This window comes from Lutjanus erythropterus, chromosome 1 (assembly GCF_056507025.1).
Source record: "Lutjanus erythropterus isolate fLutEry1 chromosome 1, fLutEry1.hap2, whole genome shotgun sequence".
In the NCBI taxonomy this organism is placed as follows: Eukaryota; Metazoa; Chordata; class Actinopteri; order Lutjaniformes; family Lutjanidae; genus Lutjanus; species Lutjanus erythropterus.
Genome location: NC_139317.1, coordinates 36,071,759 through 36,091,265, shown reverse-complemented (window position 1 = coordinate 36,091,265; position 19,507 = coordinate 36,071,759).

Below are 19,507 nucleotides of genomic sequence, written 5' to 3'. Positions count from 1 at the left end.
GTGCTGTTCAGTAGCTTGATGTCACATCACATAGGTGTCTTCATGCTTGACTGCCCTTCATACAAAAACAGAGAATGATATTTCAGAATATTTGATGCAGGGTTGTATGGGGTACTTATCAATAATCAGTTTATTAGCTATAGAAGATGGCGTTGGGCACTCCACCAGTTTATGTGCCACAGAGAGTGTTTATTTCAATTTGACATCAGACATCCTGATTGAAAACCATTGTTATATAAGCCAGATATCACTCTCACCAAACAAACCAAACTCAAAAGGCAAAATCAACTATTTTGCTTCACAGAAGCTGGGAGTGGCTGGTCTACTGCTGCCTTTATCTGTTCAGTTTTGTGTGCATTATTGTGGGACTATGGTGGTATTCGGCTTATATAGCAGCGAATTTTCCATCAGAAAAGACTAAAGACAAATGAAAGTAGTAAAAATATTCTAATTACAGCGCATACTTAAACTGATATTGATTTTTTAGGTGGACCTGTTATAAGTGGCTGAAATACCTTTAGTTGCTGACTCTGTCCATTGAGTACTCTCTGCTTCTCCAAAATGGGGGTGTGCCAACTGCCATCTACTGTAGCTAATAAACTGACTATTGACAAATACCTCATACAACCCTACACTGAATAATCCAAACTATCCCTTTTATTGCCTCCATGCCATTCATGTGGGCTGTTATGTACTAGAGTGTGGGTTCTGCATAAAGATGAATTAGAAACTTCAAAGTGCCGGCCCAGTTATCCTACATTGCTTTTTAAAATACATCCATTATAAAGCTCTTGTTTCATTCCTGGAAGTAAGACTATATTTGTAACAAAAGCTCTCTATTTTATTTGAATGTCCAAAATGTCAGCAGTTGAATCACATGTCCTCAGTCCCATGATACATTTGAAAACCAAACCAGACATGGTGTGATCTTTGATGCTTTTGGCATATTTGCATAAACTGAAACCCTGTTATATCCAGGCAGTTAGAGGTTGGTGTATTCATTCATCATTATGGGGTTTGACCTTTAAGGAGAGTTTGTTTTTTACAATTATTTATGCAGGGAAGTGTTTTGCTGAGCATGCATCTCATTTTTCATCCCCACCCCTGCCTCTGCTCCACTGGTTCATATTTTGGACGTTCCTTTTCTGACTTTCGTCAGCATTAGTGCTCTCCCTGACTGGTAGCTCTGTCGTCCAGCCCTCGGCCTGGCCCAGGGTCACACGGCTGTTCCCTCTGTTTCCATGGCATCTTCCTGTCCCCCAGCTGTCAGCAGGTCTTTCACCGTGCCGCCATGTGGCCTCAGAGCTCAGCCAACAGGGCTCTGTTTGTGGTGCGGTGAGGGGCGAGGGCTCTTTCAGCTGTCCCATTCCTCTGGTGCTGGATAACACTGGGCCCGGCCCGCAGTCTCCACTAGACCCATAACTCACCGCTGCTGCTCTCCTGCCAGCACCAGGGACTGTCTGTTCATCCTGTCCCGTGATGCTCTTTGGGCGCTGCCATAAACATGCAGATGTTGGCACTGACATGTGAGGCAGTGAACTGAGAGCTTCAAATGTAGAGCTGTTGATCACCGTGTTGGTTCTTGGTGGGCGGGTGCGATCTTTTCAGCACTTCCCAGCATCATGTTTAAAAATGACCTGTCCTTATGCATTTATAGTCTTTTGTTAGGATTTAAGGCTCAGTTATGCCTCTTTTATGTACGAAAATAGTCTGTTCAAATGATACAACCATCACTGTCCACGTACCTCCATGCATATTTTACTTTGCATTGGTTGTTAAGAGTTATATACACTAGAGGGCACCACTCAGAGTAACCCTAAACAAAGAGAAGAAAAGTCAAAAGTTGCTGGCAACAACAAACATGGCAGTGCTGCAGGAGGTTGTAATAATGTACCACTTGAGAAAAAAGACTGGGGATAGTGTTGACGGCACTGTGTGGCCATTAAATGAGCTATATGTACCAATTGCGCATCCAAAAGTAAGTACTGCAATCCAAAAAGCAAGTTGGAGCAGAGACTCAATATTAAATAGGTTGAATGCCTATTTAATGTGTGATCTATGGTTAAAGTGAGTTGTGTCCCCCTGCCCTGTCCTCTCCCGACACTAAGAAGCTCGGGCAGGCTGCAGGAACACTGCAGGAGTGTAAAATGAACACAACTTCGTAAATTAACAATAACAATTGACGACTACAACAGTTAATTGTTTCAGAATACAAATTTCAGAGGAGGACATTGTAGCTGTAGCATTGTTGTCAGCAAAGCGAATCTTTCAACTTAGCATCTTTTTTTAACTCTCTGATGGTATATCATGGTCATTTCATGACAAGTTACATTAAATATATTATAGATTTCTCCTTTAAATACATTGCGACATGGACTTTTCACTAAGCAATTAACAACAAATGCCATTTCCAATTGAATTTTTAAAACTTGTTTGTCATGTCTCAATTGAATTATTAGATACTAGACTGTCCCCATGAATACCAGAGGTACTGTTCTGTTTTGTCCATATCCGTAAATGTGCAAAAATAGGGACGAAATGAAAACAGAATATGCTCTATCTTTATCTGTGTGCTATATAACATTTAGCATAAAAGAGCCTTAGAAGGACTTGTGTGTAGAATTTAAGTGCATCTAGCAATGAGCTTGCAGATTGCAAACGTCTGGTGGCCACAAAACTTGTGCAAAATATGAAAGGCCGTATCTAGAGGTACTGTAGAAACATGGTAGTGCAACATGGCGATCTCTGTGGTATACCCTAACCTAACCCTAACCTGCGCCCTATGTAGATATAAAAGGCTCATTCTAAGGTTATTAAAAAAACAAGAGTTCTTATATTCAGATAATTATACATTAATGAAAATGTACTAAAATATTATATTTTGTTTCTGTCATATTCTGCTAATAAACCCCCATAAATCTTACACACTGGACCTTTTAAGTGCAACCTCATTTATACAGAGTAAATGATCCCTGGATCCTCTCGTGTTCAAACTATATCCATCCTGTTTAGTTGCGTAAGTCTGCCATAGCGTGTGTGTGTCTGTGATAAGCAGGAATGCAGTGTATGCTAGTCTTGCCCTCAGCCCTGCGGTGTCTCTCACAGCTGCAGGCCGTCCTTTAGCAGAGGCACCAGTCAGACGGGTCATCTCACGGGACCCGGCGATGGAAACGGCGTCATTCCCCCCTGAGGGGGGATCACAGCTGTGCTCCATACCTCAACTTCCTCACCTCACGCTGCTTTTCCTGGACAACAGGTCCTTGCTGCTGGAGTACTCATGACACTGTAACTCCTTTGTCAATGGCTTCCCCTCACCCGAAACAGTGTTGATACCAGTGTGACACTCCAAATATAAGAAGTGTGGAAATGTCGGTCTGGCTGTGTGAACGGACAGAGCGCAGGCGACTGTTCGTCCTGCAGGGTGGTCCAATTGGACACGGTTAGTGAGAGCTTCTGAAGGAATTTCAGTGAAAAGGCTCAGTCAGACCCATAGCCAGGTGGCAATTTTTAAACTTCTTTTACCCAGAGAGAGTCTAACTGAACAGGCTGAAGTCCTTTTTTTGAATGCCCTGCTTCATATGCACAGAATTACCTGAACTCACGCTAGACAGCTTTTGAAAACACACTTTCCTACTGTTGACTTCAAAGCAGAATCACTGGAGCAGCTAGGGGTGACATGCCTTGCTTAAGAGCACCTTAACAGTATTTGCTGAGAGTTGGGAAAGCAGTTTTTTCCTCTGTTTTGTCACACAGGTCCTGGGAAATAAACTTAAAATAAAATAATACTTTTTCATTATAATTATTTTTTATTTCAAATCGTGAATGCCTCTTTTTGGGAAACAAAAGTGTTCATATCATCACCATCTTCTGTCCTGTTGTATAGAATTCTCAGTATTCGGAGCCATTTCTCCATGTTAACACAGTATGTATTGCACCACTAATTTGCTTTGTTAGATCCATGTATCGACATTTTGAACAAATCTAATGTATATAGTGGACTGCAGAAAGGCTAAACCAGCATCATGTAGAAAGAATATACAGCTTATTTATAATGAAATAACTGTCGAGTTATCTCACTTGCCTACTGTCAGCTAGTACTCCAATATCCACCACGCCAATCCCAACTAGCAGGGAGGAATAATAATCTGTCTATAACACAAGCTGTTTCTCTCTCCACACAGACACACTTTCACTTGGTGTTTGTTGTAAAAGAAAGTTGTTTAGCACTAGCTGTTCTCTTCCCTTTCCCCCTCCCTCCTAAGGTTTTCTCATGACTTTGTTTAGTTTATATAGATTGTATTTGATTAATTGCTTTATTTATTTGATAGCAGATCTGTGCCAAGGGAAAATACCCTTTTATTAAAGTATGAACCTGTTCCTTATAAACACTGACTTCTGGAGTTTTTTATGAGCAGATTGGCGCAATTCTTGTGTGTTTTGAGTTAATTTGCAAAAACATAAAATCCACTTTGATATTCCCCTCAGTACACAGTAACAGACTGCACACACACACACACACACACACACACACACACACACACACACACACACACACACACACACACACACAGAAGCACAATTAAGAAAATCTGAGAACATCTTGAGATGAGATCACACCAACTCCCATCTACTGATAGTCTTACTCATGAGTACTCAGTAGTCATTACTACATTATTACAAGTACTCAGTACTCATGGCTCAGATCACACACATCCTCAAACTCCTGCTTCATTAAAGGGATAGTTCACCCTAAAAATTAAGTCATTATCTACTCAAACTCATGCTGTCTGAGGGTTGGGTTTAGCTTTTTAGTCCAGTGAAACTCCTGGAGCAGAAACTGCTGTCATGCAGCCAAGATCATTATCATACCAATCAGCCTTGTTACGGTCACTTTCCTCTTCATTATCATGGGGTGTTAAACATAAACATAAACTTATACTGAGATTTTTTGGGGGGTGTCTCAGCTTCTGCAGGTTGTATGCACAAATTTCATTGGTTCAAGCAGCCATGATGTCAGTCATTAAATATTTTCTACTTAAAATTTGTTAAAAATGGTCAAATATTTGTGGCCTGTGCAGGGTTCACAAACCACCGTTCACAAAGTATTATATTCACACCAAAAGTCAACCTTCATTCCACCAAAGTCACACAGGCCCAGGGGCATCATACACACTCCACACAGAAAGACCCCAAAGCGACGGTGTTATTCACTGAACAAATGTGCTGTTGATGGCAACATAGGGCCTCGAGATTCAAAACATGAAGGCGGGTGAAGGCCTGTATTATTTGGGTCAACATGTGGTGTATTTTTATAAAACCAAACCAAATTCTAACTTCATTTGCCACTAAAAAGATTTGCTCTCCAACGCTGATGAAGTTTCTCAGGCATGTCACATTTTTGTGCGATGCATCGTCTTTTTTTATCTACTTTTTTTTCCCGACTTCCAAGAAGTCCGCTGGATTGGTGTGAGGGGCTTGTGGAAATGCGTGTGTGTGTGTAGTGAAGTAAAGCTCCTCTCCACTGTATCTTAACCATGGTGTCACAGAGGGTTCCCAAATCTGGCTGACCACAGCTGCACACCACGCCACACTCTCAACATGCACACACACTTTCATCTGCAGCTTAGCAGCTTATCTCTGGTTGGGGCAACCGCAGAGAGTCTGCCTCTTGGCAATGTGATACGCCTTCCTCTCACGAACACGGCTATTTGTGTAAGCAAGGCGGTGTAACCCACAGAACTTGTATCATCATTACAAATGGTTTCTATCCTAACAGAGCCAACCAGGTTATTATTACCACTGCTTTACACATTTCAGCTATTACAAGCACCAGACATCAATGTCAGAGGTGTAAAGTAAGTCGTTACAATTATATTAGAATATTTACTCTCAAAGGTTACAGGAAAATACTTACTGTAGCTAGTTTTCACATTACAGAGAAAATATTTGCATAATATCTAGAAAACCTTTGTGAACTTTTGTGCAAATTTGCTATATTTAAAATATATAGTAAGTTTAAAATGCATGGTAAAACTAATGCCTAATTTCCAGTAATTTTATTTTATTTGGCTAAGGAGAAATAAATGGCTGTCCACACCAAGGACTGTAACTAAAAAAAATATGGTTCTAAAATTGTTCTAACACAAATGGGTGGAGGAGTTTTATATAGTTACAGCTACAGTTGTAACTCTGGGTGGGGGCAGCCCTTAACAGTTTGAGATATTAAAGTCAAATTATTGACCAACACAGGACATGATTTTGCTTGAAAACTGTTGAAAATGAAGCTAGATGTCTGCAGTCACTGACAAAACAATCAGAAATGCAGAAGCTTTTATGATTTTGAGAAATCTTGTGGTTAGCCATTTATAGGGATTAGATGAACTTTTAAAATCAACCCCTGTGATAACTAATGAGACAGGCTTTCTTGTGCTTCTTATCCTGATTTTTCCCTTTCAAAGACATGAGAGCCAGTATAGTCCTGGCTTGAGTTGCACCGTTGCATACAAATTACAAACAATAAAGAAATGGCTCTGAAGTATTAAGTCTATTAAACAGCACATGAACCCCTGCAAAATCGTGCTACCCATCAGAAAAATAAGCCTAGTCACTACATCGAGCCTTACAAAGTTTTCAGGACTGACTTCTTTTTTCAGAAAACATATTTATACATTTCTGGCATCTTACAGTTCTGTTTATCCTGGTATATAATTTACAATACAGCCTGTAAAAAACTATAGCAGAGAATGACGTGTTGCTGTACCTAAAGATATATGGTCAGGATGACCACAGTGTTCAGCTTCATTTTTCATGAAAAACTGTTTTGTTAGCATTGTAGAAGGTAGCTGGAGATAGAAAAAAATATCTGAAGTAATTTAAAGATTGCACAAGTGAGCATCATTCTGTACAAAAAGAAATTTCACTGTTGTATAAGCACTTGGCAAGTTTATTAAATTCTATGCTTGTTCTGCCTTAAATTTCTTTGCTATATTTGCCATAAATAATGAAAGTCATGCAAGCTTCATATTCTACAGGGAGAAGAAAACACAATTTAGAATAGCTGTCTTAACCTGAGCATTTCAGAACCTGAGTGTTTCAGAGAGAGCCTTTTGCCTGCCTGATTAAACTGACTTAAGAGTTTGTTCATTTTTCCTTGTTTTTTGTGGTTTTGCCATGGTTAAGTAAGCTTTGCAACTAAACGGTGTCCTTTTTGGCTGTTTTAATGATCTGGACTAAGCACATGGTCTTTTATTTTGAAAAATTGACCAGATTCTGTGTCTGACTTCTTACCTCCTTGATCAGCTCTCTGCAGCTCGACGCGGCTTTCGTCAAAAAATAGATTCAACACATATTCCCTGCAGAGCAGAGTGGAGAGCCACTGCTGGAATGCACAGCACACTCATGGTGGAATCACAAATATTGTGTAGAATATCCACAATCAGATCCTCATTGATCTACTTTGTGCTACTTCATCTGGTTCAGTAACATAATGTTCATTCTTCATTGTTCTGTCCTGCAGTTTGATTCAATGCTGTCAGACTGGTTCAAATAAAGTGGACCTGGGAAATCAAGTGTTGACGACGTGTTAGGCCTAACATTAGTTGATTTAGGAAATGAAGAGAAAGAAAACCCACATTTTAATCTTAAAGTCCAAGTTGAGTTGCATTTCTGTTCTGATTTTGTCAAGACAAGTCTAAAGTCAACAAATTTCTGATTTAAGTCATGTGACTCAAGTCCACACCTCTGAACTCTATAGGTGAAGAACCTCCATGAGATAACATTTCTTAAGCTAAGCAAACAATAATTCTATTCTTCAGTAACTCTAAACTGCATTCAAGTTACAACCTTCTTTACTTGATGTTTTCTTTCTGAATCACAGGATTCTGACTGCCTATTGAACTGGTGGCACATTGTTTTGTTGTTGTGTGAAATGTAGATTGTGCTGTATAAACCCCAGATTCTCTTTGTCCTATGCAGTGATCTTTGAAAAAAAAAGAAATGCTAAAAAACTTTCTTTCCTTGCATCTTCATTGCAAGCCTCAGATGCCGTATAGCCGAAGGGGCCATTTCCTACTGTATCCTCCTGCATCCTCTCTTCTCTGTAGCCTGGCATGAGACTTTTTTTTGACATTTTCCTCATTTTCTTTTTACTTTGACTTTGATCTGCACTCCTTTCAACTCTTCACATATGTTGGTAATAGCCTTGGTGTTCATGGAGATTTTCTTCTGCAGTGCAGAGTAACGGTTGGATAATGCATTCACGCCTTTTGAAATGACAGCGCTGGAGACAGTGTCCTTCCTCTCATCTATAAGCCTGTCTGTGCTGCTCAATCTCTTTGGTTCAGGAGTCTTCATAAGTGTGTCAGGTAAGAGAGTGAGGGGTGTAGAACATGTTTTACAAGTTCAAACTAAAGTTCACTTTGGAACTGTGAACAAAGGCTGACTGCACTTGCTTACGACATTACATTTCAACTGCTATTTAATTACTGTATTATTAAATATTCACCACTGTACATGCATGACTTCCTTTCCTCTATATCAGTTCTTTCTTTTTGTCTTTTTGTCCTCTGTCCAGGCCCTTCACATAAAATATTGGTAGATTCTGCAATACCTTTGCATATCATGTTGTGGCTCCAAATGTGAATCAGGTAAGAATGGCAGTTGCATGAAAAAGTGGAACCCTGTGGCATAACCTTATCAATTTTAAGTATAGTCGATTATTCCCCTATAAATTATAAGCTTTGGTCATATTACAAAATGCACCAATATCTGGGATGGTTGATTTCCCAGTCAAACATCTACTGTATTCAACCTGTACTGCTATCTACTGGTGCAGGGGTCTGCAACATTTATTACCAAAAGAGCCATTTTTAAACAAAAAAGATAAAAGAAGCAGCAATTACTAAATTCTTATTTCTTGAGAGACTTGAGGGAGACTCAAAACTAGACACCGGCATAATTTAGAGAAAATGGCAATAGACATAGGATATGATGGACATTTTAGTTACCAAATATTAAGAAATTTTCTTTAATTTAGTGTAAAGAATGCAAGAAGAATGTAAGAAGAATGTAAGAAGCACTTAAGGCCTACAACAATAATGAATGTAAATGAAAATATTAAAAAGAGAACCGTTATTTATTTCCATATAATTTTTTGTCAGAGCGACAGCGAGCCACTGGAGAGGGGCAAAAAAGCCACATGCGGCTCCAGAGCGGCAGGTTGCTGACCCTTGCACAGGTGGAATGTAACTGTGTCTCTGTCATGTCCTGCAGGTTTGTGTCTTGGGCTGCTGCTTCTGTTTTTGTTTCTGTCTTCAGGTCCTGGTAGGCAGAGATTATATTAGTGTGACAGGTTGCACACGGCCATGTCCATCCAGCGTGCATTTAGGATCAGCTGTCCCCACTCCTCCTCTGTCTCACTCCATTGCTGGCTCTCTCCCTGGCACCATGTTTTCCTCTGTTTGGTTTTGTTTAGTTGGACTTTATTGTACACAATGCAATACTACATTTAACACACACTAAAACTCCTGAGCCACCGAATGACTATTTCATACATTTAATTAATATATTCTGCTGCTTTTTCTGTAAATAAATAGTTTGTTGTAGCGTGTTACCAGCTGTGACAGTGTGTGGATGGCACTGTTTTAACCCTGTGAATCTCTATGTGTGTGTGTGTGTGTGTGTGATCATGTCAAAAGGAGGCCCTGGAGACACCTACTGTAGTAAGAGCCACTACAGAGGCAGTTTTGAGTACTTTGGCAGGTGTTCATATGTCTGTCTGTCTGTCTGTGGACAGATTTTATCAAAGCACTCATGGGTCAGAACAACATGTTGACCAGCATTTCAGTGGGTTTGATGGTTCCTAGTTTGATGGTTGATGTGGAAAACTTGTTGGCAATCAGTTGCTTACTGTATTTACAAGTTTAAGGAGCATGATTAGCATTTGTCTTGTTTCTGGCCACCTGGTGAATGTATTTCAAATATTTACTTTCTTCTAGCTCTGATTTTGGTCTCCATTCACTTCTGATTTAAATATTTGGTGCAGCAGTGGGGCTTTTATTGTTGAAGAAGAACTGCTGCAGCTGACCGAGCTATGAGACCGAGCCAGAACAGTAAAGTTATGGGCTGCACAGCTAAACAAGGAGCTGAAACTCACTATAAAGCTCCATAAAGCTGAAGGGCCTGGAGATTCTGCTGACAATTCCCTGTAGGTTTCTCACAATTTCAAATTGTCAAATTGTTGTCCCATTCTCATTGAAAATATCAATTAGAGCCACTGTGAGTTAAAAATCTAAGCACTGTTTCCACCACTGCTTCTAAATCTTTCTGTATTACTGAAGAGTTTTGGGTTTGCTGGGTGAAGTTTTAATCACACTAAATTACTGTACAGCGATGACACAGGCAAGGCACCCCAATCTGATTTATTATATTTTCAGTCAACTGAAAGGTGTGACTGAGTGAGTGGTCAATTATGGCCTTTTTTCTGAATAGCTGCTGTGAATAACAGACTGATACTATGAACACAGTCTTGATCATAGACTCTGGCAGAGCAATAAAATTATTTCTAATGATAATGAACTGTATAATTTATTGCATTGGGACACCATTGTTATGTTATCATTCAGTTACTCTTTTATGAGGTGCTACAGTCCAGTTCCAAAGAAGTGTGAAAGTTCACTCGCCCTGTCTGTTATCTTCTATCTGCAAAGCTGGAATGCTAATAGTCCAGTGTCCGAAGTCCAGCGCCTAAAGCTCTCAATATCAAGGAGAACAAAGGATCTATAGGTGTTGATGGATTCCTTAATTTCCAGCCAAGTGAACAAAAGGTCAGCAGCTTACGACAGGTGAGGTTGCTGTCTGGGCAAAGAGTGCATGATCATTTATAGATGAGCACTACCTCCAGCAATTATAGTGAGCAATTACTGTGAGAATCATCCTCCAGAGACCTGTACAGCTGTACACACTGAGGAAAATAAAGAGCAGCGATGAGTGGAGTAATGGTCTCTCAGTGGTGCACAGCTCAGAAGTATTTAAGACTACAATGTGAAAATTGTCATTAACTGCCAGAGCTCATGAGGATATTAATTTGTTTTATGGTACGAATGTATCTAACAAGTTAATCAAGGTATGAGGCGTTCAAGACATGGTTTTGCTGAACAGCAAGTTAAGACTAAATTACATTTATTTGGACATTTCTATTTGTTTTATTTAGTTCAATGTAATTTTTCAGAGAATAATAGCGACACCTTTGGCTTTTCTGTTTTCACAGCTAAGAACAGCTCAGCGACTGTCAGGGAAAAATCCAGCATTAGTCGGGACTATGCTAAAATGGCATACACCTTTCATGTATGCCGTGTTGTATTTATGTTGTTGGGAGAAACGGGTTACAGGGAATGGTCTTCTTGGCTAGAAATAAACCCTATCTCTGTGTTGCCACTGGCAAAAAAAGCCACGATATTGACTTAAATATGGGGAAATGAGAGGCTGCCATAATATGTTCTGTGTGCTTTGTTTCCAGCAGATAGGCAGAGAGCTTTGAAGTGTGGATTGGCACAGCAGGGTGCTAGCTTCTGTAAAGGCAAGATGCTAAATGCTAAGGATGAGAAGGACATGAGGTAGTCTATTACCGATACAGGAGCAAAGAGGAAAAAAAAGGCAAATCCAATGATAATGTACATCTGTTCCAGTGAATTTATGAGCTTTGAACATTTTTTCATGTGGGATAAGTGGATCCTTTTTCTTACAGTATCTCAGAACTTCAAAGCAGATTCGCTTTGGATAATGCAAATGATCGGAATATGCCGGTTCCTGCCTACTCAAGAGCATGAAAAGAAAGAGGGGAAAGGGAGAATTAAAGCTAATTGGCATGGCGGTCTTTTATGTGTGGAAAGAAGGGCAAAAATAAAACACTTCAATTATTGTCAAGTTCATTCAATTAGGAAACAAGCTGACAAAGTGCTAAAGTTCAGTGTGCCCGGCCCAGTCGCCATTTGCATTAAATGTCACTTTTCACTGTCGCCATTCTCCTTGTTATATCTGATGAAATTATAATTAGCAGGATTAAATCCTCCCAATAATCGCCAAGCTGGCACTGCAGAGAGAGGCTGCTTTGTTCAGCTCTGATGCCGTGGTGGCTGGGGCCTGCGGCTAGAAGTTATTCATCTGTTGGTCCAACGCTGTTCATTCACTGTGCTTGTACTATTAATCCCATGCCCTCCAAAAATGCCTGAAACATCTTCACTTAAACAGAAATCCCTGTATAAACAAATCAGTGTAATACAGCGAAGTGACCCAGATGAGAATTAGAGTCAATATGATAGTTGTCTCTTTTAAACAGTCCCTGAAAATGTAGACATTGTTCTTCCACTTTCAAACTGGTAGCGGAAGTAGTAACAGAGCTGAAACCACCAGGGGGACAGGTCTCAATTACAATTTACAATTTAGGACGGGGCGGTGATACTGTAAATGAAGGGGGGAGGTGGACTTTTCAAAAGTTGGGGTGGACAAATCATTTGAACTTTAACTTAATTTACCACTGACCTCTGAAATTGCAACCAATGAGATTATGTGATGATGTAACCAGAAGCAACCACAGATGTATGGAAGCAACACAATCAGAGAGTGATGGTCAAGTCTTGAAGGGAACCCCAGTCCCGTGAAAGATCTTGCGAGAGAGATCATTTTGACAGATCGCAATCAAGTGTTCCCTTCTAAACACAGCAGAGGGTGATGGAAGTTTCAGAGTTCCTCAAACTCTATAACACAATATTAAACACATGCTATGATCTTCCTAGTTAACATAATGCAGGGTGAAATGTCAGCAGTCAGATCAAGCTACAAGATTTGTGAATAATGTTGTTTCTGATCTTAGTTAAAACCAAGGCTGAAGTTAGCGTAGGCGTTTATATATCAGGCAGACATAACGTGTAGCTCTGCGCTTTGCCTCTCTGTGCCCTGCCTCACAGAGAGCAAGTTTCTTATAGTGAAGAACCCTTAACGGAGAAGGTAAAGGTCATTGTTGAGAAAAGTTGAGAAAGCAATGTTGCTCCCAGGCGTACATGGTATGCCACATGAGAAGCCAGTGTTGTTGTGTTACACGTCAGACCCATCAGGCCTCTTTTGCTTCTGGAAGGCTGGCATGCTGTCTAAAAATCACACACTGGTATGTGTGTAATGTATTGACTTGTCTTCTTTAGGCCAGTATTGGAAGATTAGAAGGTTTGTCTAAAAAAGGCTAGTGACGCAACTTACACTGCAGGTAACAAACACCAGTTTATTTGAGTTTTTGTCTATTTTTAATGATCCCGCAGATCACTGACAAGCAACTGAGCCATAAAAGGGCCATTTGTGTCCAGGAGAGATTTTTCATCTTGCAGTGTTTTCACCAACAATTTATATCAGACACCTGGGAAAAGCAAAGCAAAAACACATTTGTCATCTGCAAAAACGTAAGGGTAAAGTCAAAATACATCAACACTGGGAATAAAAAAGAGCATTTTGCTGATAATGTTTAGATAGATGTTGCAGCTTTTGTGTGCTTGCATGTGCATAATGTCAGGGTGAATGTGATTTGAATGTGAATGTGATACTGAAACCAAAGAAAATAGGACTACTTCCTCATATACTGCATCTGCCACACCTTCTAACAGCTTGGTTGCATTTCCTCCTTCTATTAAAGGATATGTCTGGTGATATTCTACATTTTTTATGTCAATAAATCTGATAAAAAGATCAAATCCTACTAAAAACTCTGTGTACCCAAAGCCTGATATATCCTATCCTCTGTGCCATACAGCTCCATTGTACAAAAACTATAAGCAGCACATAAATGAGCCACACTGTTACACCTGCTGACATGTCCTTTTGTTATAACAAACAGCAAGTTTAGTTTATCTTGAGTCAATTCCACATACACTGCGGTGCTGCTGTAGATACAAACTAGATATATGTGGTAATCCACTGATAAAATAGTCCCCAAACAAATGCACAGTTTACTAATGTCTGAGTAAGGTTAGCTGAGAACAACAGTGCCCAGTTGTTTTAGGAAATTATGGTCTTTTATGGGACTAAGAAAAATAAAGAATAACTTTATCCTCTAAGAACTCAAGTGGCTGAGTGTGAAGATACCATTCACACCGATAACATTTACGCTATTGTTAAGGTTTAAGTCAAGTCCTCTCTTTATCAAGAATGCTGTGTTATCATGCATTATAGAGTGTTTTTAGCTATGTCATAGTTTGGTCAGTAACCCTGTGGCCATATTGGAGATACTGGGATGGAAATAGCAGAAATGATTACATGTTGAATATTCAGCTGAAGCTTATTTTGATTATCTAAGAAGTTTCGGATTTTGAGTGTGATAGTCTGCTAGTACAACTTTTTGGAGCATCCAATTTAAGATCAGTTGCCATTCATCAACATACACTGGTGGGTAAGTACAGATCTTGCTGTCAGAGTATGTTTCATAAATCCTTTTCCTTCATAAATTTCCTGCTACTGCTTTGTCTAAGAACAAATATAAGAAAAAAGGTAATAAACATTCATGCATGAGGTCCATTGTTATATTAAGAATCAAGAATTATTAATAGGACATGAAGAGCCATTGATACATGACATGTCTACTGCCTAAATTGTAGCATTGGTAAAAATGTACCCAATAAAATCTGTCACAGTCATGGTTTTAATTGTCATCAATTAATGCATGCATTAATGTATAAGAGAAATGTTGACCCGTTTTCTTTTACATAGATTCAACCGTTCTGGATGTTTGTCTTTGCATAGCCATTTTGCACACACACTTAAAAGATGAAATCCAATAACAGTCCCCTTCAACTTTATAAGATAGGACACTCTCCATAGGAAATGTGCTGAACACATTACCCCCTCTGCAGCAATATTAAAGGCAGTGGACCCTTTTCTCCAGTTCTTCTTTCACTTCATTTTGCACAGAGCATAGTTCAACTTTCCCAAATTACAAAAGTGCTGTCTGGACTTCTAGAGACTGACTCCAGACTTCTAGAGATAGAAAATGAATAAAACAAGGCTCCAGAAAGTTGCATTGGTTTTTAGTAGATCATTGGAGCTCTTTCTTTTTGCAACATCAAAGGCAGCCGCAGCTCTTTGATGTGGCAGCATGCTGTTTAAGGTACAGAGTGAATGGAGAGATGTCAAGCTGCAAGGTGCCTCTGTAGTTTACGTTGAGTGCTGCAGAGAGCTGCAGATGAAAGGAGCAAACAGAGTTTGATAATGAATGTCCAACAAGTAGGACCCATCTCAGACAGCGCACGCTCAGCGGGGTGCCCGCGCTAACCTTGAGCGCAGCGCCCCGAACTTCGGGCAGACGCTGGAGACCAGACTCCTTCAACTTGGCTGCTCCTGAAAAAACGGGGGCTCTCAGATGTGAGCTTTAATCTTTCTGTCAATTAAATCCTGATTGACACACACACCCATGCACACATGGTCACGCACACGTGCTCCTCTGAAAGGGATGCCATCCCACTTCCTCTATTGAATACCTCTCTCTCTGGCATGAGGAGGCCTTTTCTAATTTTATACTAATCCTGCCAATGTATGAGTCAATTTGGGGCTGGAGAGTCTGCATTGCTATAGTATTACTGTACATGATGATGTCTCCATTAATCCACATGAAGTAATCCACCTTTATTTGTCACCACTCCACTTTGTCTCAGAGGAATGTGAGATTACAGGCTGTTAACATATAACTTCCAGCATTTCCAGAACAAAGTGTTCTTTACATTATGGACTGGTAGTAAAAATAAACCTCTCAACAGAAAGCAAAATCCCTCCCCTTCCAGTGTGCCCCATGGGACCACACTTAGGAAAATATATGGGTGTTAATTAATAGTGAGAAAGAAAATACACATGTGAGACCCTATCTTACACCAATCTAAAACGCAAGTGGAAAGCGTGAGTTGCAATGCATGTAATTTATTTAAAGTGTGTCCAAATTCACCTTTGCCAACCAGGGGCGCAGAGAAAATCTGACCTGTCCCGCCCCTTGTGCCAGCAGCGCACAGTGGGTGTAGGCCAAGCATTCAACAAGCCAATCAGAAAGTCTGTTGTCATCACCTTAAGAAGCAGGTCTGTCAAGAGTGCAAACGGTGGCAGGATGGCAGCGGAGTAAAAAAGATTTAGATAAGTAAAAGTGTGACTGTGCAATATATGTCAGAGACAGCAGGGTGTCTTCAAAGCAGCTTCATGTGTCAATAGTTTATTTTACATTAATGCCTGCAAAAAGTAATACAATAAATGATGTCATGCAGATATGTAACTGGTTATATTTTACACTAAAACACCTCAAAATTATATTCTGTAATTAATTATTATCGTCATCATTATCATGCATCTCTGCTGGCTGAAGCTCTTAAAGAAGGAGCCGGTGGGCAGGAACGGGGGAGATGAGTAAGGAACAGGGGAGAGGGGAGACTCTTCGCGAAGCTCCACCTCAGCTGAGGATTGAGGTGCAGCCTCAACCCATGTACAAAATTATGCACAGGTTATCTACCCAGCATCAGACTCTGACAGAGGTACACGTCGTTTTCTCCCCAGGTTGGTTAAAGACGATCTGACAGCTGTGAACCCATCCCGTCCACACTTTACAAATCCATTGAGATTTATTGGACTTTATGATTCTAATAATAACTCCTGATTCCTTGTTTGTGAGAATAATTTTACACACACGTGTGCACACTGTTTAACATTAATGATTTAGGCGAAATGTATGCGTGCCTCAGCCAAGTGCAAGACACACAATTGCACACTTTTAACGTTAACATTTACACTTTATGGGGATGCTCCCATAGTTCAGTTGGTAGAGCATTCACCTCATGTACTGAGGCTGTTGGTCCTCTGCAGTGGTCGCTGGTTTGATTCCCACCTGTAACCTGTTTGCTGCATGTCATTCCGCCTCTTCCTGCTCTCTTTCCTGTCATATCTTCAGCTGTCCCTATCAAAATAAAGGCAAAAAGAACTTTATAGCTGATAGAAAATATGTTCAAAGCATGCTTTACCGACACTCCTGTGTGGAGAAAAGACTTAACATAAATGAAGGTGCTTTTGTGCTTTGACTAGGTTTTAACTTTTAGACCTCCCACCAATGGCTGCACAGACTCCCTTGCAGTTGTGGCAAAAGTGGCAACTGCGCCAGTCTAAGATAGTAAATCCACCTGCGTCACAAATGCAATGGCTTTACGATGACTGTAAGAAAGGGCCCATGATATTAACTCCTGTTCCTCTTATAAGCCGAGAAACTTCTGATTTTTCTAATTACATATCTTCAGAGTCTGATACTTGAATAGTTTTATGACAAACAGCAACTGTCTTGATATGTAAAATCATCTTTTAAATTGACAAACATCATATGTGTATTTCATGGCACAACAAGATCAAAAAATTATTTATCTCCTTTCATAGAAAATCATTCAGTTTTTTTCTGAAGTAAGCTCCCTTGGTGATTAACTGGAAGTGGGAAAGAAAATAAATGCACCTGACAGCTGTTTTTGTTAGTACACTGGAAATCTTCAGTGTATCATAACAGTTGATAAATTAAAATATTATCTTGAAGTCATAGCTATCCACTGCAATTTGCTATCTATCATCGAATCATTCAAAAGTCTAATATGGCTGTGTCTTTGTAGTAACTTATCAGTAAACGCTACATCAGTCCCATTCACATATATCTCTGATATCCAAATGTTTTACCGTTTCCTAGAATTTTAACTGCCTTTTGTTCCTGGGATGTGAGAAGGGACATCTGATTTGGTGCTCAAAATGCCAATAAATACATTGAAAAACTCAACACCAGTGTCTCTTTCCAGAAATCATGACCCGGTTATTCAAGATGATCGGCAGACCTTGTTATGAAAAGCTTTGTGCAGGAATTTTATTTCTTTGGCGCTTTGAGTACCACAAGCCAAGTGCCATTTAGTGGCATTATATTGGAGAGAGGACAGACGTCTCTTCAGCCAGTATCTCCAAAACTCTGCAGCTCACACCACAGCAATCTTGATGGATGAATAGCACTACAGATAAGAGGGAAAATATGCATTTTGGATGGATATGCATTTTGGATTTTGCGGTGAACTGTCCCTTTAAGGATATGTTCACATTTTCTCAAGTCTGTCTTAAAACAAAACCACATACATTTTGAATCAGGTTTTGGTTGCTGTAATACTTCCTCCTTCACATTAGGATCGATTAGAATCCCAATCCCAATCAAAGTCTTTATAATCTGAAATTCACACTTAAAATGAATTTTGCATTTTTTGCACAGAAGGAAGACTGTTTTTTGTCCTCAAACTCTTACACTGGAATGAAGGTCATTTAGATATATAACTGAAGCAAACACATATAGATTAGTTTGTTGTCAAGGCTGTTTAAATGTATGTTACAGTGAGTTGTCATTGGCAATTTGCTATGTGTTGGCTGATTGATTGAATCTGTCGTTGTTATATTGTGTACTGTATGGATCTTATTATTTGTACTGTTCTTTGTGTGTTACAATTGTTTATTCTTTTAAAGTTCACAATAATTATTTCTGAACGTGAAGATGATCAATTATGTATGACAACTTGCATGTAGATTTACATCAGACTTCATAGAGGATGAGACGTGCTGATTTGCTTCTGGGAGTTCTGTGTCTCTGGCAAACCAATCAGCACACACACATCGGTGCACCTGGCCTAACACTGAGCTCACCACATGTGCTTTTGATATCTGCACAGAAAGAATGCACAGCTATGAAATGAGTGGAGCCAAAGTATTCCGTCTCTGCTATGGGAGACGGGTGGATCCAGCGCTGAACCGCACTGTTATTCACTGACATACAGTTGAGAACTTGATTTGGGTGGACAGGGTTATTTAGTGCTGGGCAGCAGTTTTACTGGAGTACACAGAGCTGAACCAACTCCATATGGAGCAAGACTTAACTTTCATGCCCAATAAACTGCAAGCTGAGACGTAGATCCTCCAGGCCAAGTTAAAGTTGACCTATCTGTGTGTCTATGATGGAAAAATACATAATCTCTTAACATAATGTTCTACAAAGTGATTAGGAGGAATATTGACCCTGAATAATTCTTTCTCTTGATCCAAAAGCCTGGATGTTGAAATCTGTCCTGAGAACAGACCAAAAACAACTTTAAAGGTACTATGTGGAATTTTAATAAAATTGTTACTAATGTCACTGGTGGCCTTTAAGTGAGCTGCAGTCAGCATCCTGTTGCTTGCGCTTCGTAGACATGAGCAAGGATCCTGGGCATCGACCAAACCAGTGATGTTACATATATGAAACTAAGCGTGATAAACCTAAATGTTAATAGACAAGGTAAGTAAAGTAGGCTTATGTTGTGGTGGGTGTCGGTCTTTTGTTGACGTTAGTGGGCTCCATGTCTAATGCGTTGATTCCACTGGTAACAGCATGTCTGCGTCATGGTTTTCATCCATCCTCCACATGGCTGAATGTCCTCAGGACATTGATAAGTGGGCTATA